The sequence below is a fragment of the Magnolia sinica genome, chromosome 1, assembly GCF_029962835.1.
Source record: "Magnolia sinica isolate HGM2019 chromosome 1, MsV1, whole genome shotgun sequence".
NCBI lineage: Eukaryota > Viridiplantae > Streptophyta > Magnoliopsida > Magnoliales > Magnoliaceae > Magnolia > Magnolia sinica.
The window spans coordinates 61,373,231-61,397,255 of record NC_080573.1 but is presented as its reverse complement, the minus strand read 5'-3'; the positions used below and the strand labels follow the sequence as shown (position 1 = coordinate 61,397,255).

At 40.2% G+C, this 24,025-nt stretch overlaps 1 non-coding gene across 1 annotated transcript; it reads left to right on the top strand.

The window, feature by feature from the left end:
* The first annotated feature begins 21,098 nt into the window (after positions 1-21,098).
* Positions 21,099-21,205, top strand: LOC131223197 (small nucleolar RNA R71). The gene has a single exon (XR_009160326.1). It is a non-coding gene; the product is annotated as a small nucleolar RNA R71 (small nucleolar RNA).
* Positions 21,206-24,025: the final 2,820 nt, after the last annotated feature.

The following is a 24,025-nucleotide window of genomic DNA, read 5'->3' as shown; positions in this document are numbered from 1 at the left end:
CTCTACCATTTCCCTTAAAAAAACCCATCTCATACCACCTTTCATCTCCCTTATTTCTTCCCATTTGAGTACATAAACCCATCCTTGTGTTTCAAAACTCCAAAACCCACCTACCCATCTCATCCTTCAAGCATTTCCTCTTATAATGACTCTTTTTAAGGTTGTCGCCGCCATCTTCTCAATCTTTACGCTCCTTTCTCTCATTGGAAAGAAGCGAGTGGCCCCGGATGAGGCCGAGCAGAGCCGACCATGCTGTACTACGAGGAGGGAGGACGCCGAAGCCAGTACGAGTGCCAAGAGAGAGCGAAGGTCCAAGCGGGACCTCGATCCTCAAGTTCCGTTGGAGAGATCGCTACCACCGGACATCAATCTCAATATGCTCTACAACCACAAGGTTGTATTTGAGGCACATGTCGATGAGAAGTTGTTTGGGACGTACCGAGTCATTGACTTTCTCCTGGAAAATGGGTGGGGTCCCATATTTGAGGGGAACACCCATGCGAGCAAAGCCACTGTGCGCGCCTTCTACGCCCACATTTGGAATTCACTATTGAAGCCTCTCTAGTTCACTATCCCTTTGGGAAGGCAGGCGGTTATAGTTGGTGTGGATGAGATTGCCCGCATTATGGGAGTTGAAAGAGGTGCAGTACATGCCAGTGAGAAAAACCTCACTAGTGAGCAAGAGAAAAGACTCTGCACACATTTCCTATGTGGCCAGCTCAAGCGTTGGAGGTGGGGAAATAGCCTCGCTTCATCCAAGATGATGAACAACTTTCGCCTGCTCCACCACATATGCACATATAACGTGTATCGTAGGTGGAGTAACCGCACCGAGTGCACAAGATTCATGGTGTATTTCTTATTTAGAGTTGGGCAAGGAGAGAAAGTGTGCCTGCCTATGCTTGTCCTATCCCAAATCATCCACACTACACAGTCTACTAGGGAAAGCTCCTCGCTACCTTTTGGCCAACTTGTATGCAAAATTGCCCGCCACTACTACTTCCGACTCCATATGGATAACGTCGCCCCAATCCACATTATTAGTGAAAATACAATCGACAACATGGGTATTGGCCTTAGGCGATGCTGAGCCCGACTTGAGGAATAGAGTGATGATACACAAGGAGGGAGTGAAGATGTCGAAGGGAGTGAAGGTGAGGAAGAAAGTGGTGACGAAGAAGAAGGGAGTGGTGAGGAAGGCAGTGAAGATGAGGGCAGTGATGAAGAGGGGGATCAGGAAAATGAAGGGGAGGCCCAAGAGTCTGATGAGGGACCTCCTCCTGCTACACATGAGCAGCATCATGATCGGCCCACCATAGAGGCCCACTTGGCTCAGATTGAGGAGGGCCAAGTCACCTTGAGACAAGAGGTTAGAGAGACTCGAGACAAGATTGAAGAGAGTTAGGCCTACATGAAGTAGAAATTTAACAAGGTGTCTCTCACCTTGAAGGCCCTCCTGTGCTATATGCAAGACAAGGGTGCTCCTCCTCCATCACCAGATTCGGACGACTAGTCATATGTGTAGTCATCTTTTAGGTTGTTTTGTTGTTAGTTTTCTTCTGTACTAGCCCTGGTAGGCTTGGTTAGCTATTAATATGATATGGTGTTTAAAGCTTGCTTAGATTAGCCCGCATGCATCTTCTGTCATAATCCATGTAAGACTATATCTCATGTATTGTGACAATTTTAGTAATTGAAATGCATGGAGCTTCTTTGATTTGGAATGTGAATGACGTTTGGATGAGTGTATGTTTTTTTTATATATGCTCAATCTCACACGGGTTGCACCCTATGTTATGTATAGGGAATGTCACCTAAGACCACTTAGAGTACGGCACGTCTTACACTTGGCGAATCGAGCGACAGGGCATCTCCCCTAAGCGATAGCCATACGGACCCCAGTTTGGGCCCGAATCACGAGACTATGCCAGATTCTCTACCGACCACTGGCCCCACTAATGGGCCAACACCTTATGCACCACCGGTTCCAGAACAGAACCGTGCGTCTACCTCGACGCCACACATGCCTCAGGCGGATTCTCCTCCTGATAAGTTGGAGTAAATGATGCTCCTTATGTAGTAGCAGTAGCAGATCTGGACCACCATCGCTAGGGCCCTTTTCCAGAACATGAGCGTGGCCCCATCTGCACCACTTGTGCACCCTGAAGGAAACATGGGTGTCAACGGCTTATTTGAGCAATTCCAGCACTTCCGACCTCCTACTTTTACAAGTATTCACAGACCCAAGGAGGCCGAGTACTGGCTTGACCGCATCTCTAAGATGCTGAAGCCGCTGCATGTACTGAGGCAGAGCAGGTTGAGCTGGTCACCTATATGTTCGAGGAGGCCAGTCTGTGGTGGGATAGCATCTTACGGACAGTTCATGTAGGACATGTATGAACGTGGGACGCTTTCGAGACCCACTTCCATGAGAAGTACTTCCCCCTCACGTACCATAATGAAAAGGAGGGAGAGTTTCTTCGCCTCCGACAGGGAGGGATAACTATGGCAGAGTACGAGAACAGGTTCACGGAGCTAGCCAGATACGTTCCCTTGATATTACTAGATGAGTCGATGTGAATGCGGTGATTTTCTGAGGGTCTACGGCCTGAGATACGCATGAAGATGTGTTGCGCTAACATTCTCAACTATGCTGAGCTAGTGAACATGTCTCTGCGAGCTGAGTAGGACAGGGATAGACTATCCCGCATACGTGTATCTGGGGGTCTGAGGCCTCAACCAGATTTACCGAATAGATCGTTCCTTGGCAAGAGGCCACGAGCAGATTCACCTCCTAGGCTTATGGCTCCATCAACACAGCTGAGATGATTTGATTTGTGGTGCACCTACTGCAAGAGGTCGGGTCATACTAATACTTACTACTTCACTAGGATGAGGGACAATGGCTTTACACTGCCTTAGAAGATTAACCGTCGGTTGCCTTAAGCCATCTCAGCTCCACCTCTTGCATCAGTACCACCTACACAGCCATCTTACCGGCCACCCGCACCTTAATTTAGGCCACCTTAACGGCCTATGGCACCACAACCGAACCATTCTCAATAGGCTTGGGCGCACTCACTTGCAGTTGAGGCATCCAAGGCACCAACTACAGTACCATTGGCCTTCGAAGCCATGGCATATATCCAAGGTACACCAGTCTTCTCATTGGTGGACATCGGGTTACTATTTTGATCATATCATGCGCAGCAGTCAAGCAACTAGGGTTGAAAAATAGTCCTATGGTTGGGTTGAGACTCCTTACCACCACAAGGACTTTCTCAGACTCTACCAAGATGTGTAAGGGTTGCTTGATAGACTTAGGGAGTAGAATAATGCTCGTTGACCTGATAGTCGCCCCATTATGTCACTATGACATCATTCTCTATATGGATTGGCTCACTGAGATGAAGGCAGAGATCGATTGTGTTGCTAGAGTGGTGACAGCCCATGGTCCTGAGGGCATGACCTTTGCTTTCCCAGTTCAGGTCAGTTGGTACTATCGCATTAGTCATTATGGTACCTTGCTAGAGAGTGTTGATGATCCAACACTTGGAAACACGTCAGTAGTTCTGAATTTCACGGACGTGTTCAAAAAGATACCTGGACTACCTCCTCAGCGTGACATCGATTTTACCATTGACCTAGCACCCAGTGTGACACCTATATCTCTACTGACATATCGTATGCCTCTGTGTGAGATGGAGGAACTGAGGAGACAGATCGATGATCTGTTGGATGCAGGCTTCATATGACTGTGTCTTCGTAGGGAGCACCTGTGTTGTTTGTGAAGAAGAAGCATGGATCACTGTGATTGTGTATTGATTATCGCAAGTTGAACTAAGTGACGGTGAAGAACAAGTATCCTTTACCCAGGATAGATGATCTGTTCGATCAATTAAAAGGGGCACTGTATTTTTCAAAGATCGACTTACAGTCAAGGTGTCACCAGTTGCGCGTCAGGGATGAGGATGTGCAGAAGATAGCTTTCAGAACTAGCTTTGGGCACTACGAGTTCCTTATGATGTCGTTTGGACTCACAAATGCGTCGGCCATATTCATGGACCTGATGAACCGGGTGTTTCGGCCGTATCTATACCGATTCATCATCATATTTATAGATGACATCCTGATATACTCTAAGAGTCAGGCAACGCATGAGGAGCACCTACGAGCAGTCTTTGATACTCTCAGGAAGAACCAGTTGTTTGCTCAGTACAAGAAGTGTGACTTCTGGAAGGAAGAAGTCAAGTTCCTATGACACGTGGTGTCTAAGGAAGGAATAGCTGTTGACCTTACTAAGGTGACCACAGTTCAGGACTGGGAGCAGCCCGGTTCAGTTACTGAAGTGAGGAGTTTCCTTGGCCTGGTAGGTTACTATCATCGTTTCATTAGGGACTTTTCCAAAATAGTCAGACCGTTGTCTCAGCTCACTCGGAAGGATCTCAAGTTTGATTGGAATGAGAATGCGGAAGCAACCTTTTAGGAACTGAAGGACAAGTTGACGTCCACACCTATGCTAGTAATGTCAGAGCAGGGGGTCAAATATACCATTTACACTGATGCCTTCGTGTTGGTTTGGGTTGTATTCTTATGCAAAAGAATAGGGTGATTGCCTATGCCTCTCGACAGTTGAGGAAGCACGAGGAAAATTACCCTACGCACGACCTTGAGTTAGCGGCAGTCATTTTTGCATTAAAGCTCTAGAGACATTACCTCTATGGAGAGCAGTTCGAGCTCTTTTGCGACCACATGAGCCTCAGATACATATTCATGCAGAGGGACTTGAATATGAGGCAGCGACGATGGATGGAAACCTTGAAAGACTTTAAGTTTGAGGTTTTCTACCATCCTAGTAAGGCCAACCTTGTAGCAGATGCATTAAACTGTAGGAAGACGATAGCATTTGCAGCTCCGCTGATGATAAAGGAATGGATATGGTAGAGTTTGTGTGCGACTTTGAGCAGAAACTTACGGTAGAGGAGCCATTCGAGAACATCATACACATTTTTGTACGGCCACTTATCGATGACCGAATCATAGTGGCTCAGGGGGAAGATGAATGGTTAGTTGAGTTCAGAAAGCAAGCTAGTGATGATGAAGACTCGGAATGGAGAGTCGGTTCGAATGGGGCTTGACGTTATCGAGGACTCCTATGCATCCCAAATCTTCATGACTTAAGAAGGGAAGTTCTCGAAGCTGCTCACAATTCTAAGATGGCGATGTATCCTGGTAGTACGAAGATGTACCGAGACATGAAGCATTCATACTGGTGGGATAATATGAAGGCCCACAGAGCAGATTATGTGTCCCATTGTCTCACGTGCTAGCAGGTCAAGGCCAAACATCGTCGACCTCCTGGTTTACTTCAGACCATGCCTATAGCTGAATGGAAATATGATTTTATCTCTATGGATTTCATTTCAGGGGTGCCGAAGAGGAGGAAGGGACATGACTCCATTTGAATAATTATGGACCGATTGACAAAATCGGCTCATTTCCTCCCAATTAGAGTCTCAAACTCAGTAGATGATTTGGCCAGGCTGTACATCAAGGAGATAGTATGTTTGCATGGAGTGCCTATGAAGATTATGTCAGATTGAGACACGCGATTCACATCTATCTTCTGGACTCGTATCAAGGAAGTAATGGGTGTGAAACTGAAGTTTAGTACTGCGTTCCACTCACAAACGGTTGGACAGATGGAATGGGTGAATCAGGTGTTGGAAGAAACGCTGCAAGCTTGTGTGCTTGATTTCAATGACAGTTGGGATGACTGTCTTCCTTATGCTGAATTCGTTTACAACAACAGCTTTCAAGCTAGCATTGGCATGGCTCCCTACGAAGCACTATATGGGCACCCATATCGCACACCGCATTGCTGGGCAGAGGTTAGCTAGAAGAGTTTGATTGGCCCCTAGTTAGTACAGGCAACATTAGAGAAGATCGACATTATCAGGCATCGACTTCTGGCAACACAAATCAGATAGAAGAGTTACATCAATATGAGGCGGTGACCGCTAGGGTTTGAGATTATGGACCGTGTGTTTCTTAAGGTTTTCCCCATGAAGGAAGTCCTTCGATTTGGCAAGAAAGGAAAACTCACGTGCATAATTTATTAGTCCGTTCCAGATTCTAGACCGATTGGGTGTGGTAGCGTACCGCCTTGCTTTGCCCACACCACTCACAGGCGTGCACAACGTATTTCATGTATCAATGCTGAAGAAATACGTTCCTGACCCTTTCCATATTATCAAATGGGAGCAAGTACAGTTAAGTGAAGATGCTACTTATGTACTGCGACCGACATGTATTGTAGACCGGAAGGAGTAGGTGTTGCGCAGTAAAGTGATTCCACTTGTGAAGGTACTGTGGACACACCACACTGAAGAAGAGGCTACTTGAGAAAAAAAAGCCGAAGTCCGCAAGAACTACCCTCAAATTCTCGAGGAGTACGAAAAGGTACTAATTTCGAGGATGAAATTTTTTCTTTAAGGGGGGTAGATTGTAACGTCTCGAAAAAATCTATACAAAGACCCGAGTGCCACCTTAGGTAGAAATCCTTAATGAATGAATCCTTTGGTAATTAGACAAAAATTAATTAAGTACTAAACTTAATCACTAGTGGAATTAGCTTGAACCACTTTCTATACAAACTGCAAGACCTAAAACCATTAGATTCGCTAACCCAACATTTCCTAGAAACCTAAGATCAATGTCAAAATCCAATTGCTCTCGGGAGCACATTGAAACTTCGTATCGGACCTGGACCACACATTGAAAGTCCGACTACGACGAAACTAAACGGTTATGACCGCCTTACTGGGCTTGACAACCATCGCGGAAATCAAGTCCAAATAGTATCCAAAAATGTACAACTTGAGCCTGGAGCGAAGTGTATGAGAAACGTGAATATCTTTAGAAAATGAACTCAAACCTAAGTGAATTGGGCCGTTCGTTTGCAGGCTAAATCTAAGGTTTCAGACCATCAGATTCTGACCCAACTACACCCTTGGATCAGGGAAATTTCCTTACACAAGCCAGTATACTTGTGGCCCTGATCGAATAACGAAGACCATTGAACTGAAACTGGTCCTCCATGGTCAATCTACAGATTCGATCAGACGAAAATCTTAACCTGACATAGATCCATTGTCAAGGAACTTTTTTCAGACCGTATATGAGCAATGAACCTCCATGTGAGCTCCATTGGCCTGAAACAGCCACTCCTTGGCTATACCCTAAGTATACTATGGCCCTGGGGCCATTTACACCACTTCTGGGCCTATATAAGGACCTTAACTCACCCCTCTCTCATTCCATACGAATTTCCTCCAAACCTTAGGAGAGAGAAGAGAAGAGAAGAGAAAAGTGTGAGGAGAAGAGTGAAGGTTAGGGTGATCGAGGCGGTGGTTCTCTCGTACAACTACACACCCTAGATCGCCTCTTTGTTATGCTACTCAAGTCGTTTCGACTGTGATTTGGGTAAGGAATCCTAACCCTAAACTTGTTTTAGGAATCCAAATAGAAGAATCCATATAATAGCTAACTTGTCTCACTGTATAGGTACTCGTTATTCCGTATTCGGGAACGCAGGATTCAAACTGAGTTCAATACAAGTATACCGATGAAAGGTGCAGACTATAAACGTTTAGGTTATGGTTTTCAAGGCTTTCAATGTCAGTTAATGATTTATGACTGACTTGAATGCTGTCACATGTATTTATATGCGATGTTTCCCGTATATTACACATATATATGAACTATGTTGAATATAATGCATTCAATGTGTTTGTTGAAATGTTTGAGTGAATATGGAATCATGATTTGTGTTTGCCATGGTTATTGATGGAGAATACATGATTGGTGTATATGTGGCAACTCCTTGTGAAAGGATTTGCTATAATATATGTTATAACTAATTTATTACATGTATGTTGATATGTGTAGTCTAATTGTTTGATAAAATGCCTAAATGAGAAAATGCTTATTAAAATGTATTTAAATGAGGGTGTTGAGATAGGATTCTCATTTACCTTATCTATAGTTGCAGTTTCCTTCATATAACCTATCTTATTACTATGTGATTTATGGTTGAAATGCCTATGTATGATAACATGTGTACTATTTGTTTGTTAAAATGCTCAAATGAGAATTATATTTGAATTAGTTGTCACATGTTATTGGACTATCATATATAAATGCCTATTGTGTTTAAGTATGATTTGGACTTATACGTAGTCCAGGCAATCGGTAACGGTTTAGGATCAGTGGCCAAACTTGTCCGCCACAACAGATACGTTTGATGAATCTGAGCCGTACGGTGATTATTGACAGTGGTTAGGCCACAAGGAGTGTGTATTCACTCCATGTCGATTAATTCAATGTACGCTCGTACCAGTCAAGCTTATCAAGTAACCCGATTGGCCTAAAGTATGTTCATCATGTATAGACGTTACTGCTTGCATCTAAGGTACCACTTACCATTAAAAATCCCTTTTAACCTTGGTACCACAATCCGCTAAGACTCATGAGCCGGGCATGGTGGTATGGGACATCGTGGTTGAGCTGTCGGCCTACGCTAGGGTGAGGAGCCTCCCCGTAGTGACCAGTGAGCAACCCAAACTCTTGAGCCAAATACAGTGATATGGGACACTGTATTCGAGCTATCGGCCTACGCTAAGGTGATGAGTCTTTCCCATAATGACCTCGAGTATAAATTAGACCTATGCCGAGGTGACGAGCCTCCTATAGCAACCTGAACTTGCCTGTCCACTGCTTTCAAAAAAAAGTGTGACGTTTTCCTATAACTTGCCCATCGTATGTGATTAACAAGCATTGACGACCCTATATGGATCATCGTTTGGGTAAATGATATAAAGGGAGGTACCTTAGCTTCCTGAACCTGCCGTATGAATAAACCTAATTAAGTATATTGGCTAACACGATCATGCACCGCATTACATGTGCTTTAGCGAGGAAGTGCATGTGTCCAGAGTAGTGCATGCCGCGATCATGAGATGTGTCACGAAGGGAGTGCAGGCAAGGGCATGCATCATTACAGCATATTATTCCTGCATTAATAAGAGTACTTAGGATATGAGTGTTATACTTCTTCATCATTACTGCTTGATTAAATTGATAACATGTTAACCTTTGCCTTATAGTACCACTGAGTTGATCACTCACTCCCACTCTAGGACGGTGTTTTAAAACACTAACCAGACTCTGTTGTAGCTACAGGTGATGGCGAGCTTACGAGATGGAGCCTGACTTTTATCATGACAAGGAGGAGTTCTCCTACATGTAACTCTCTGGTGGGTCTATGTTGACCTAGAGTTGCGTCAACGGGGTTACAGGGATACTGATTAGATGCCATCACATTGTATTATTTTGTAAATTTTGAAACTATACATGTAATTATTTAACCTGGTGACACGTTCATACTCTGGGGACTCACAACCACTTATATGCTTTATATATCTATCACAATCTTCCACTTGCGTAATCTAATAACCTTTGGAGTATGATATGCTATTTTAGTGTAATCCCATTCATGTTTAATATACTAATACAGACAACATTTAATCATCATTACCTATATTGCATAAGTGATGCGTTGGAACTTAGGAGCTGAGCTTCTGCTCGACCCCCGATTTTCAAGGAGTTATAGGGGCCCACTGAAATTTAACCATGAAAATCATTATCACTACAGTTATATATGGTATGGTCCAATTAATCTTTTGATATGATTCATTTTTTATACATATATATATATATATACATTGATTTTTAAAAATAAATAAATTGTGTTCGGCCCATTCGACTTGGCCCATTCGATTCGGCCCATTTGATTAGGCCCGATGTGATGTATGAGGCCCATTGTTGAGGCCCACCTTGATATAAATGAGACCCATGTGATGCACCCCACTTGATGTATTTGGGGCCCATGGGTCGAGGCCCAATGGGATGTACCTAAGTCCCATTGCAATGTGTGATTCCACCATGGTTTGTGTAATGATGTTTATGGCAGGCCGTGCCTTGGGAGTAATGATGGCTTGACATCCACATTATAAGAATAATATTGGTTAAATGTCTGCATTATAACTCTCCCTAGGGCCCATTGATAGGCCCATACTTATTATGTGTAGGTCATTTAGGCCCATCTTCGTTGTGAGGATAGTTCATTACCATATAATATGCTTAGTATAATTCCATGACTCATGCCATACGCATCATATGTATGCTTGATATGAGCAGTGATTGATCATAGTATATGCCATTGGGCAGATTTTTTATGGGACTCACTAATAGGAGTTACCCACATGAGCGGGCGGTATGCGCAGGATTATTGCATGACTAAACAATGTGATTCATGCATCTCGTATTTGTGTGTCATGATCATTGTACGCCCTATTGACATCAGGGTCATGGCTCCATAGGCACATAGTGGATGGCCGTATCGAATACCGAAAATACTTGGTTCTAGCACTATGGGTACTTAGGATGTCCTTAGGTGAGAGTCCCAGAACCTTTTTGGTATTAGGAGATGCTCCAACGTCTAGACCGAGTGAATATATGAGCGTAGGAGTGCCGAATATCAGTAGGCCGCATCTCTCACTGTGTCGTGGTCAGTTAGAAGGGGGTGTGGCCTTATCTGCCGGAGCGAGTGGGTTATAAGCTCAACTGAGTTTGACCAGCTCACAAATGAGTCCGCTATCGATGAGCCGAGTAGGTATTGGCAGACTACTGGCCAGGCAGATAGTGTGGTATATTCCACTTACTGGGTTGTGCGGTTAGGGAGGCGGCAGTTGGTGTGAAGTGTATTAGACCCGCTGATATCACAGAGAGAAACTGTACTGATATGTGTACTTGATGTGGACTAGTATGCTTGCTTACATCTCGCATATGACATTTAGCCACATAGGCCTCGCATCGCATGGTCTTGGTATGGCCGATAGCATTCATGTCTTGCATCACATAGCCTTGATATAGCTGATTGTATTCATGGACTTACCCGCATATTTCTGCATTACTCTGATATTGTATACTTGGCACTTGCCTTGCGCACACACTTACACCACCCTCTAAGCTTTTGTAAGCTTTTGCACGACCGTTGCGTGCAAGTGTCATTGGATCGCAGCAGCACTGAGGCAGGAGTGCACATGGAATTATTTTGGAGCCTTTTAATCACCTTATATTTCCCTTTCTGCATTGTACTTAAATTTTTTGATATAGTGGATATGTGGTGATGTTGTTTTGTGACTTGGTTATGCTTGTGGTTATTCTCTATTATAAAAAAAAATCATACTAAAAATCCTCCTTGTAGGATCCCAGGAATGGATTCTGGCATATGAGTGCCGGGAGTCGAGAATGGGGCACTACGGAGGTTGTCGGCGCTAGATTCGGCGATCAGGAATTTTGTGAGCCCGTTTTCTGAGTTTGGGGCGTGAAACTTGGTTTGATAAATAAAAATTCCTTCTTCAAGTTGTTTCACTTGCAGACCTAAAAAATAATTTAGTTCTCCAACCATGCTCATTTCAAACTTGGATGTTATCAAATTTGTAAACTCAACAGATATGTTAGAACAAGTAGATCTATAGATAATGTCATCAACATATATCTGTACTATCAGTATGTGATCATTGTGTTTCTTTGCAAACAGTTTCTTATCAACACTCCCCATTACAAAGTTATGACTTAGTAGGAACTTAGTCAATTTCTCGTACCATGCCCTGTGAGCTTGTTTTAATCTATAGAGTGCCTTTTTCAGGCAATAAACATGTCAATATGTTTAGGGTCTTCAAAACCAGTAGGCTATTCTACATATACTTCCTCATGTAGATCACCGTTCAAGAAAGCACTCTTAACATCCATTTGATAGATTTTGAAATTTTTGTAACACGCAAAGGATATGAACAGTCTGGTAGATTCAAGACGAGCTACTGGGGCAAAGATTTCATCATAATCGATGCCTTCTATCTGAGTGTACTCTTGTACAACCAGTCTAGCCTTGTTTCTTATAATATTACATAATTCATCAGACTTATTTTTAAAGATCCATTTAGTTCTAATAATATGTTTATCATTAGGTCTAGGAACTAAGTACCATACATTATTCCTTACGAATTGATTAAGTTCATCTTACATAGCCACTATCCAGTTTTCATCAACAAGCGCTTCTTTTACGTTGGCCGGCTCAATCATAGATGTAAACCACACATAATTACAAATGTTTTCTAATTGTCTACGAGTGCGCACACCAGTGAGAGGGTTCCCAAGAATTTGATCAATTGAATGGTCTTTAACTGATCGCAGTTCAGTGTCATTTTGACTAAATAAAGAGTCTGGTTTATCAAATAAAGAGACTTCATCATCTTTTAAACTTGAGACAGGTGTATTCAGGTGATCATCTATACCACATTAATAGACTCCTAAATTACACCAGTCCTCTTGTTGAGAAGATGATACACTTGACTATTTAGCGCATATCTTAGGAAAATACCCTCGTCACTTTTAGTGTCGAATTTACCAAGATTTTTTCGGTCACGTAGAATATAGCATTTGCTGCCAAAAACTCGAAAGTATTCGACTGTTAGCTTCTTATCGAACCATAGTTCATATGCAGTCTTATTATTTGACTTTCTAGTATAAACATGATTAATAATATAACAAGTCATGTTCAGTGCTTCAGCTCAAAGATTTTTAGGAAGTTTCTTGTTGTTTAACATCACATTAGCCATTTCTTGAAGCACACAATTTTTTCTTTCAACAACCCCATTCTGTTAAAGTGTCTTAGGAGTAGAAAATTTATGCGATATGCCATGATTGCTACAGAACTTCTCAAAACTGCTATTGTTAAATTCAGAACCATGATCACTATGGATTTTAATGACATAGGATTCCTTCTCGGTTAGGATATGCTTGAGTATCCTTTTCACTTCATCGAGAGTTTCAGATTTCTCTCTCATGAAAACTACCCATGTATACCTGATAAAATCATCTACTATTACCAGAATACATTTCTTACCACCTCGACACTCCGTTCTAGTTGGTCCAACGAGATCCATGTGGAGGAGTAGAAGGGGTTTGGATGTGGCATTAGAGTTCACTTTCTTGTGACCACTCCTAGTTTCTTTTCCAATCTGACATTCACCACAGATTTTATCCATTTTCTTTAACTTGGGTAGACCTCTAATTACTTTACCTTTGCTCAGTCTATAAAGATTACGGTAGTGTACATGTCCTAGTCATTTATGCCATAGTTCAGTCTCATTGGTTTGGACCATATAACACGATAACTTAGACGAGCTTGAATCACTAACTATATAATAGTTCTCAGATGTTTTGCGACCTGTTAACATCACAGAACCGTTCTCATTAGAAATCTCACACCCTTGGTTGGTGAATTTGATGCTATGTTTATTATCACAAATTTGAGAAATGCTTAAGAGATTATGCTTATGACCCTCTACAAACAAAACATTCTCAAATGGAGGGATATTAAAGAGTTGAACCGTACCTTGGCCAATAATCCTGCAATTGCTACCATCACCAAATGTGACTAAGCCATCAGCCATATCTTTAAGATTAGTGAACAAATCTTTATCACATGTCATGTGTCTAGAACAACCATTGTCTAGGTACCACTTCGATTGACTCGAAGGCTTGAAAGCGGTGTGGGCAACCAAACAAGCAACCTTAGGGACCCATTCCATTACTGTTTTTGGTTTTGGAGCATAGTTGGTTTTTCTATGCTTATAGTTGTTGTATATTCTACCATTCGAGTTAGATTTTAGAAGCACCTTGAGTAAATCAATAATTTTCTAAGCTAAGGGGTTATGATTTTGATTTCTATAATTGATATGTTTGCTATTAGATTTCATAGCCTGAAAATTTTTAGAATTTTTGAAACTATTTTGATTCAGACTTTTCCCTTTTGAGTTAAAGGAGTCCCCTTTAACAAACTTAGGTGGAGTGGACTTAGTTTTAGGAGGTGCATTCTTATCGTAGCCTAGATCAGATCTATCACCACATTTCCTTGAACCGGTTAGCAGTCTTTCTAGTTTAGAATCACCCTAGGCATACTTCCAAGTATCCTTCAAACTCAAGAGAGAAGAGATTTCTAGTTTTAGTTTTTCATTTTCTAATTTAAGGTTTTCAACTTGGGATGTTTTGAAATCTAAATCACACTTAGCTTTTTCAAAACAATCAGAAAAATGTGATTTTTCTAAAACTAAGTTATCAAAATTTTCTTTTAACTTTAAAAACTTTTATTTTTGAAGTTTTAGTTTTACAGCTATCTTACAACTTTCCCTATATAGGGCATTATAGGCATCTTGTAAATCATCATCATTTTCAGGGTCGCTTCTCAAATTTTCATCATAAGTTGAATTACAACTATCTGAGGAAGTGACTTTGGCTAGAGTCATTAAGGCCTTGACCTCATTAGTAGACTCGGGCTCAGAATCATCTGACTAAGAAGAAGCTTCAAAGCAACATGACTCATCCCATGTGGCCAACATACCTTTCTTCTTAGGTTTGTCCTTCTTTGGACATTTGTTTGTCAGATGCCCATATTTATGGCATTTGAAACATTGGTTATCTTTAATAGATTTTTAAGTTTTAGATCTAGTCTTTTTCTTTTCAGAAGGTTTTTCAAAATCTACCCCCTTTTTTGCTTTTGAAATTTTTATAAAACTTCATGGCTAATAGTGCTATATCATCTGTAGAATTTTCACAATCAGAATTACTAACTTTATCATGAGAAATATTTTTAGAAACTTGAGGGCTATGGACTTACCTTTAGGAGCTTTAAAATTTAACTCGTAGGTTTGTAAAGAACCAACAAGCTCTTCAACCCTCATATTATCCGTATCACGAAGTTCTTGAATGGAAGTGATCTTAGAATTGAACCTATCAGGCAATGAGCACAATATCTTTGCACAAACTTTGCTTTCTAGGATACTATCACCAAGACCCCACATAGAGTTGACTATGTCATTTAACTTAGTATAGAAGTCCATGAAAGTTTCACTTTCTTCCATATGTATCTCCTCAAACCAAGTGGTGAGGATTTAAAGTTTAGATTTCTTCACAATAGTCGTACCCTCGTGTGTCATTTCTATAATGTCCAAGGCTTGCTTTACAGTATCACAAGATATAATTCTTTTGAATTCATCTGGTGATAGTGCGCAAGTGATTACATTTAAAGCCTTTGCATTGGCACTACTCTCATTTTTCTGAAGTGTGGTCCAAGAAAAATACGGTGTAACCTTTACAGTTGTGGATCCATCAGTACCAGTCACTTCAGTGGTAGGAGGGGTCCATCTAGTCACTGTGGCTTGCACACGCTCTCATCTATGGACCTTAAAAATATCCTCATTCTAGCTTCCAATAGGCATAATTGGAGCCATCAAAAGGTGGAGGCCTAGTAATTGAGAGGCTATCAAAATTTGACATCTTATAAGCTCGAATCGATTAGATCAAGAAGTGAATCTAAATAATAAAAAGAGTTATTAGGCTTTGATACCACTTGAAAAGGCTGAGCTAAACGTCCTAAAGGGGGTTTGAATAGGACTATGCCAAATTAAAAATAAATGCGGAATATAAAGATAGATAACACAATCAAAAAAGAAAGAAGCACAAGTAAATAGTATCCTCAAATGCACTAATCTTGAGAGGTTGATACAAACTTAGTTCTAAGGACAACCTAACACCAAAAACCAAAGGCTTATGGCAGGACAACCTTACTAGAATGTTTTTAAGTATCAAAAACCCAAACCAATAAAGAGGCAAAGAAAATAAACTAAGCTATTACAACTTTCACCACATGTGCATAAAATAAATTACACCATTCACCACAAATGCTCAAAGTAAAATACAACATTCACACACATAAGCAAATCCAAACATCCACCATAACTCCAGGAATTATAGTGGTTCGTTTGTGTGTACACCAATTATTAGAAAATAGCCACACAATCACTTCACTCCCAATATCCACACCCACGGGATATTGGCTTTCACTATGAAATAGATTTTCCAAGGTTCACCTTAAAACCTTTACAATTGTGTCTTTAGTTGGGCTTACCCAATTACAAAAACCCCACACTCTGAGATTTTCTGGATTACCTCAAACAAAACCAAAAATAAGTTTTTCTGGCACAACCTCACAAACCATAAAAGATATACAAAATGTAAATGATACTTATCTGAAAATTCTCCTTCTGAAGAAGCCCGGTAAACCAATCAGATGTAGACAACGATGTTCAATGTCCAGTCTCACAAATGAAAGGTTCTATATCTAAATGATTTTTAGATTAATTCAACCTGGGCTAGCCTAATTTGATTTTGATCTCAAAGCGGGTAAAATCACAATTCCCTTCTTTAAAGAAATAGAGTTGAATGGAGATCACAAAATCAAATGCATAAAGCTATTTAAGAGAATTTAAAATGAACACAATATAGCTTAACAAATGTAGGAACTTATATCTCAGAGTGATAGCTTGATATTTCTTGGAATGAATAAAAAACTCTGAGATTCGTCCTCTATGTATAGGTGAAAATATTGTTCTCTCGACTGGTCTAAGGGTCGGTTCGACTGGTTGAAGGACCAACCAAATTTTAAAAATTCTGGCACGATAAGATAAGATCATTACTCGACTGGTCGAGTGGCCTGCTTGATTAGTCGAGCAATGCACTCGACTGGTCGAGTGGGACCAAAAAACCTTGTTGGACTTTGAATCGAGCCTGCACGACTAGTCGAGCACTGTTCACTCGAATGGTCAAGAAGTCTCCACGACTAGTCGAGGGTCCAATAGAAAATTTACAACAACTCTTGGACTGGTCGAGAAACTCTTGGACTGATTGAGCCAGAGCTTGGACTAGTCGAACAAAGACTAGGACTAGTCGATGAAATGACGTATAAACTTATGAAATGACCCATATAGCATAAGAAATGAATGTGACCTAACCTATGGTCAATCTAGGGTCATCCATACCTTGTTTGTGAGTTTGAACAATTGAAACATCGTTCGCCTACAAATGCACACACTTGAAATACTTAAAGCTTATCTTCAAATCTTGAACTTGCGCTTGAGCAAAGACTTGAGTTCTTGAGACTTTAAAGTACTAAACTCAGAGATTAAACATGAACTTGAGCCTTGAACTTGTACTTGAGCTTGAAATCTTGAACTTTGACAATGATTTTTCAACTTGAATACATAGAGAAGTTCAATGAAGACTTGGACAACTTTAAAATGCATGAAGTTGATCTAATCATCTCAACAAAACATGATACATATTCTAAATGATTTGGCAAAATAAAAGTTGACAACTCTGGGTGGTAGATTTATAATATAGCATTTACAGTGCCAAACTGCTTAGAATCTGTATCTTGTTTTGATGAGATGGATAGATCAACTTCATGCATTGTGAGTCCCCTTTGTCATCGCCTAGCTTTTCTATGTATTCAAGTTGAAGAATGTTGTCGAAGTTCAAGGATTACAAGTTCAAAGTGCAAGAACAAAAGTTCAAGGCTCAAGTTTAAGTCGAAAGCTCATTGTGACTACTTTAAAGAATCAAGAACTCAAGCCCTATCTCAAGCTCAAGTTCAAGATTTAGAATATAAGATTCATGAATTTTAAGTGAATGAGTTACCGAAGCGATCGATGTTTCGATGGTTCAAACTCACAAACAAGGTATGGATGACCCTAGATTGACCATAGGTTAGGTCATATTCATTGCATATTTTATTTGGATCATTAGATAAGTTTATAGGTCATTTCTTCGACTAGTCTTAGTCTTAGTTTGACTAGTCCAAGCACTGGCTCGACCAATCTAAGAAGTTTCTCGACAAGTCCAAGATTTGTTGAGAATTTTTAGAATTTTCTGTTGGACCCTCGACTAGTCGTAGAGACAGCTCGACTAGTTGAGTGATCAGTGCTCAACCAATCGTGCAGGCTCGACTCAAAGTCCAGCAAGGTTTTTTGGTCCCACTCGACCAATCGAGTACATTGCTCAACCAGTAGAGCAAGCCACTCGACCAGTCGAGTAACGATCTTATCTTATCACGCCAGAAATTTTGAAATGTCGTTGGTCCTTCGACCAGTTGAACCGACCCTTAGCCCAATCGAGTGAACAGTATTTTCACCTACAAATAGAGGACGAATCTCAGAGTTTTTCATTCATTCCAAAGATAATCAAGCCATCACTCTAAGAGATAAGTTCCCGTATTTCTTAAGTTATATTGTGTTAATTTAAGATTCTCTTAAATAGCTTTTTGTATTTGATTTTGTGATCTCCATTCAACTCTATTTCATTAAAGGGACTTGTGATTTTACCCTCTTTGAGATCAAAATCAATCAAGCTAGCCCAGGTTAATTTAATCTAAAAAATCATTTAGACATAGACTCCTTTCATTTGTGAGACTAGACATTGAACATCTTCGTCTACATCGGATTGGTTCTACCGGGCTTCATCAGAAGAAGAATCTTCAGATAAGTACAATTTGATTTTATGTATCTTTTGTGGTTAGTGAGATTCAGCCAGGAAAATCTTATTTTTGGTTTTGTCTGAGATAAGCCAAAAAATCTCAGAGTGTGGGGTTTTTGTAATTATGTAAGCCAATCTAAAAACACAATTGTGAAGGTTTTAAGGTGAACCTTGGAAAACCTTATTTGATAGTGAAAGCTAATATCCCGTTGGAGAGGATATTAGGAGTGGAGTAGTTGTGTGGATGTTTTTCAAACAATTGGTGTACACACACGAACCACTATAATTCTCAGTGTTTGGTGGATGCTTATGGTGATGTAAGTGTGGTGCTGAATGTTGTAATTTTCTTTTATGCACTTGTGGTGAATGTTGTAATAATTTAGATTATTTCCTTTGCCTCCTTCTATGTTTGAGTTTTTGATACTTGCAAACGTTCTAGAAATCAGGTTGTCCTAACATAAACCTTGGTTTTTGGTGTAAGGATGTCCTTAGAACTCAGTTTGTATCAACCTCTCAATACTTGTGCATTTGAGGTTGCTTATTATTGTGTTATCTATCTTTGTTTATCTTTATAATTCTGCATTTATGTTTTAATTTGGCAGTCCTATTCACCCTCCCTCCCCCTCTAGGATTATTAGCTTAGCCTTTTCAGTCTTTTTGGCAGAAAGTGACCGCCACGAGGTTGAGAATGAGAGAAGGAGATGACACTGTAGTATTCATTATCTGGTACACATCTCCTCAAGATTTGGTCTGGGCAATATTTAAACAAATATGAATCATCGCAGAAGAATTTGCGTACCTCGGTGAAGAATTTTTTCTTATCTTCCATAGTCCAATGTGTCGGCGTGAAACCTGTAGAAAGATAATTAGTGATATCCACAAACCAAGGTGAATGGGAGACTTTGAACAATTGTTCGTCATGGAACATATCATTTATATGTGTCGTCTCAAGGGAATCAGAGAGATCAAGGCGGGAAAGATGGTCAGCCACTACATTCTCTACTCCCTTTTTATCTTTTATTTTCAAATCAAATTCTTGGAGTAGGAGGATCCATCTTATTAAGCGGGGCTTAGCATCATTCTTAGAGAGAAGATACTTGAGCACCGCATGATCTATGTAAATGACGATCTTGGATCCTTTCAAGTATGACCTAAATTTGTCCAAAGCGAACACTACAGCTAATGGGTTAAGTATCCAGGATGATAAAATCTACCGGGTAGTAGAATTTGCAACATGGACTAACACATCCTCAATTATCCCTCTTAATACACGAACTGAGTGATCAACAAGTTGTAACGTGGTTCAGGTGGGTTTCAATTCACCTAAACTTAGTTGTTCGTAGACCGAGTAAGGAATTAGATTTACGCTTGCCCCTAACTCAAGAAGTGCTTGCTTGATGAGGTAATTCCCAATTACACAAGCAATGGTTGGGCTACCGGGGTCTTTGTATTTCTGTGGCACATCTCATTTTAGGATGGCACTCACTTTTTCAGTTAAAAAGATTTTCTTTTGAATATTTTATTATCTTTTGGTCATACTTAAATCTTTCAAAAATTTGGCATATGAAGGTATTTATTTAACCGCATCCAATAAAGGAATATTGACCTTCACTTATTTCAACACCTCTAGAATGTCGTAAGAGTTAGAGAGAGATTTTGGCGCAATCAACCATTGGGGGAATGGTGCAATCAGCTTGCCTTGAAGTTTTCGTTCTAATTCATGTGGAGTGTTGCTAGGTCTATCCGTTTCATCCACATCCGGGTCCTTATACTTTTCAGCCCCTATCGGAATAGATTTGTCAATTATCTTCCCACTCCTAAGAGTGGTGATAGACATAGCTTGCTCCATTTGATTTGAAGAGCTTGGATCACTTATTTCTTATTGCGGTTTAGGATTAGGGAAAGGTTAGACTGGAAGATTTCCTTTTTCCCAAATTGAATTTTGTCTCACACCCTTGTATGGCCTTTAAAAGGTCTTGAAGGGTTTGCAATATACTCTAATTGATAAGATCTTGGTTTTGAATATGTTTCCAGACCGGATCCTCTTGAGGTTTCCCTTGATTCAAGAATTGGTTAGGGAATCCTTGAGGAGTAGCAGTTTGTCCATTCCTCTAACTAAAGTTTGGATAATTTCTCCAACTAGGATTGTATGTGTTAGAGATGAGTCCACTAAAAGGTCTTTAGTAGTTGTTTACGGCATTCGATTGCTCATTCAGTGCCTCTTGAAAAGCAAGTATCGTTGGGCAATTTTCAGTTGTATGTATGTTGCAAGCACAGATATTGCAAACAACTTCCTTAGCTTATCTTTCTTAAGTTTCATGGCCTCGACCTTTCTTGTGAGACTGGCCACTTTAGCATTTATATCATCATCCTCTTTCAGCAAGTATATCCCACCTCTCTCCCTTGCTTGAGTAGGCTTAGATGTGGTGCTAGGTTTTGGGGTGATGTCCCATGATTGTGCAGTTTCAACGAGTTTGTCAAAGTAATCCCACACCTCATTAACATTCTTGTTCATGAATTCCCTATTGCACATCGTCTCGATGAATTAACACATGGAAGATGTCATCCCATCATGGAAGAAAGTTGTTATGCACCACATCTCAAAACCGTATTGTGGGCATGAACTGACGAGATCCTTGAACCGCTCCCAACATTGGAAGAATGTTTCATCTTCCTTTTGGGTGAAGTTCATGATCAACTTCCTGATGGTGTTCGTCTTATGGTATGGAAAGAAATTTTTTATGAACTCCATCATGTCATTCCATGTGTCAATAGATCACAAATGTAGTGAGTGCAACCACATCTTAGCTTTCTCTTTCATGGAGAAAGGAAAGAGTTTCAGCCTAACCGTGTCCTTAGACACATTAGGAAAGTATAAAGTGGCTATAACCTCGTCAAACTCTTGTAAGTGCAAGTATGGACTTTCATATTCAAGTCCAAGGAACTTTGGAAGGAGTTAGATCACTCCAGGCTTGAAATTCATGTTTCTTGTGTTTCCTGGAAAAACCATACAAGAAGGGGTGCTCACCCTCGCCGGTTGTAAGTAATCTCGTAAAGTACGAGGTGGGGGTGCATGGTGACCTCATTCTCATCCTGGACTTCTGTAACTCAAGGTTGCGGCTAATTTACTGGTTGATTTACAGCCATAACCTCAATCAACTCTGAGGATCTCAAGTGGTGTCTAATCTTGTAATGGATAGATGACCCCTCAACAAATCCTCCCGCACTCAAGAGACGTCGAGTGTTGTCACAGACCCACTTGGACATGAAACACTCTCAGCCCTCACTTTCAGAATCTAACCTAAACCTTTAAAAAAAAGGGAAAATGGAAATCTAGAAATAGAAAGAGAGAGAGAGAGAGAGAGAGAGAGAGAGAATTAGAAAGAAGTTACCAAATTAGAAGTGTCTATATTGGGATCCTGCATAAGGATCCTGCATAAGAAAAAAGGAAAGCTATTAGTTTCTAAAATGGAAATAAGGAAAGCAACCTAGTTTCTAAAAAAACAAAAAAGGAAAGTTTCTAAAAACAGAAAATAGAAAGTTTCTAAAAAAAATAGAAATAGAAAGATGAGTTAGTTTCTAAAACTAGAAAGAAAAGTTTCTAAAAAAAAAACAACCTAGTTTCTAAAAACTGATTAGGAAAGTTCTAAACCTAGAATTAGAAAGTTAGTTAGTTTCTAAAAATAAATAAGAAAAATTCTAGCCTAAAAATAAAAAGTAAACAAATCTAAATCTTAACCTAATTCTAAAACTAGTCAATCTTAGAAAAACGTAACCATTAGTACCCGGCAAACGCACCAAAAACTTGTTCACAACCCCAAATGTAGGGTCGCGATGTAGTAATAATCTCGGTGAGCCCAAGGTTGAATCCACAGGGACTAATCTCATGTGTATTCTGAATTTAACTAGAACTAGATAAAGATGTAAATCTAAATCAAAATTAATTGAGAGAGCAATTGTGATTAAAGTGATTAAAACTAACAAATTCAAAGGTGGTAACTAGGGTTTTCAAGGATCCACTTGTAGAGATCAAGGAGTCCTCTTACTTGATTCAAGTCATACAATTGGAATTGGAGTCTTATCCTATCCAATTGGAAGATATACAATTGAGATCAATCTGAGTTTTCCTTACCCTAATTCTCAATGGGGGAGAATTGTGATAATTGGAAGAGATTCCATCACTAAACCATGCCCATGGGATGATGGCTAACAACAGGATTTACCAACCCCACAATCTCAAAATTGGGAAAAGAAGATACTCAAAGCTATTACAGATCTACTGTAATTTGAGTCACGATAAACCATTAAGAACTAAAAGTATTCCTTTAAAATTAAACTAGAATTAAAGAAGGTTCAACATAAACATGAATCAAAGTAAAAGAAACATCCCATCACGCTACAAGTTTCACCTCTTAGCCCTAGCTAAGAGGTTTAGCCAACCATAGACATAATTGAACTAAAATCTCTTAAGAAAAGATAAAAACAACTAAGGAAAAGGAAGAAAAAATCTTGGTGACGGCTTCTCCACCCTTTTACTTCACTCCTCGAACCCTAGAAGATGCCTAGGAATATCTTAGGGACTCCTATTTATAGTTTTGCAAGTCCCACTTTCGCACCGAGTTGAAAAAACCCAGAAACGGCCTCAAATTTACGCAGTCCGTGTGCTGTCTGCGTAACCTTAGACGAGTCAAGGAAAACCTTCGACTGGTCAAGGGCATCTTCGACTGGTCAAGGGCACCTTCAACTAGTCGAGGGCACCTTCAACTAGTTGAAGGTTTCCTTTGACTAGTCGAGGATGACAGAAAATTAGAGAATTTTGCTGCTGGAGTTCAAGTTGAGGAATCTTTGACTAGTCGAGCAGGAGCCTTAGACTGGTCAAAAGAGGGCCTAAACTAGTCGAAGCAAGCAAATTTTTAGGATTCCTTTTCTTAACTTCAAGTCTTCAATTCTCTTCATTCCTCACTTAGTTTTCTTGGATCTTTGGCATGTGAATTCTTCATTCTTGGTCTCATAAGATCCATCCTTGCTTTGGTGATTCTTGAGCGTTAAATCCATGCTTTTAGCATCATTTTCAATCCAAGCTCTTAAATTCACCTTGCAACACAAACATGATTAAAATAGCACATTAAGCATTATCATTTTCATAAAACCAAGTAATAAATGGGGTCCAATATGTACTATTTAACCCTCAACACATATCCTAAAAATTCTACCATAAATCTCCTAACTCCCTCTCATTTCTACCATTTGCTAATAAGAGAGTAGAAAGAGATTAAGAGAAATAAATAGTTTAGAGAGAATTAGGGAGAGATTGAGAGAGAAAAAAAGGGAAAAAAAGGAAGATTAGGGAGATGACTTAAAAGAAAAGAGAGAGCTTGAGAGAGAATTAGGATAGATCAAGAGATTAGAAGGAAGAGAGAAGAGAAAAGTGAGATTAGAGAAGATTAGGGGTGGAGAGGAGCTTGGTGGACCGTTAGATCATCGATGCCAACCAATCCAACCATTCATTGTGAGTGCATGGGAGGGTCAA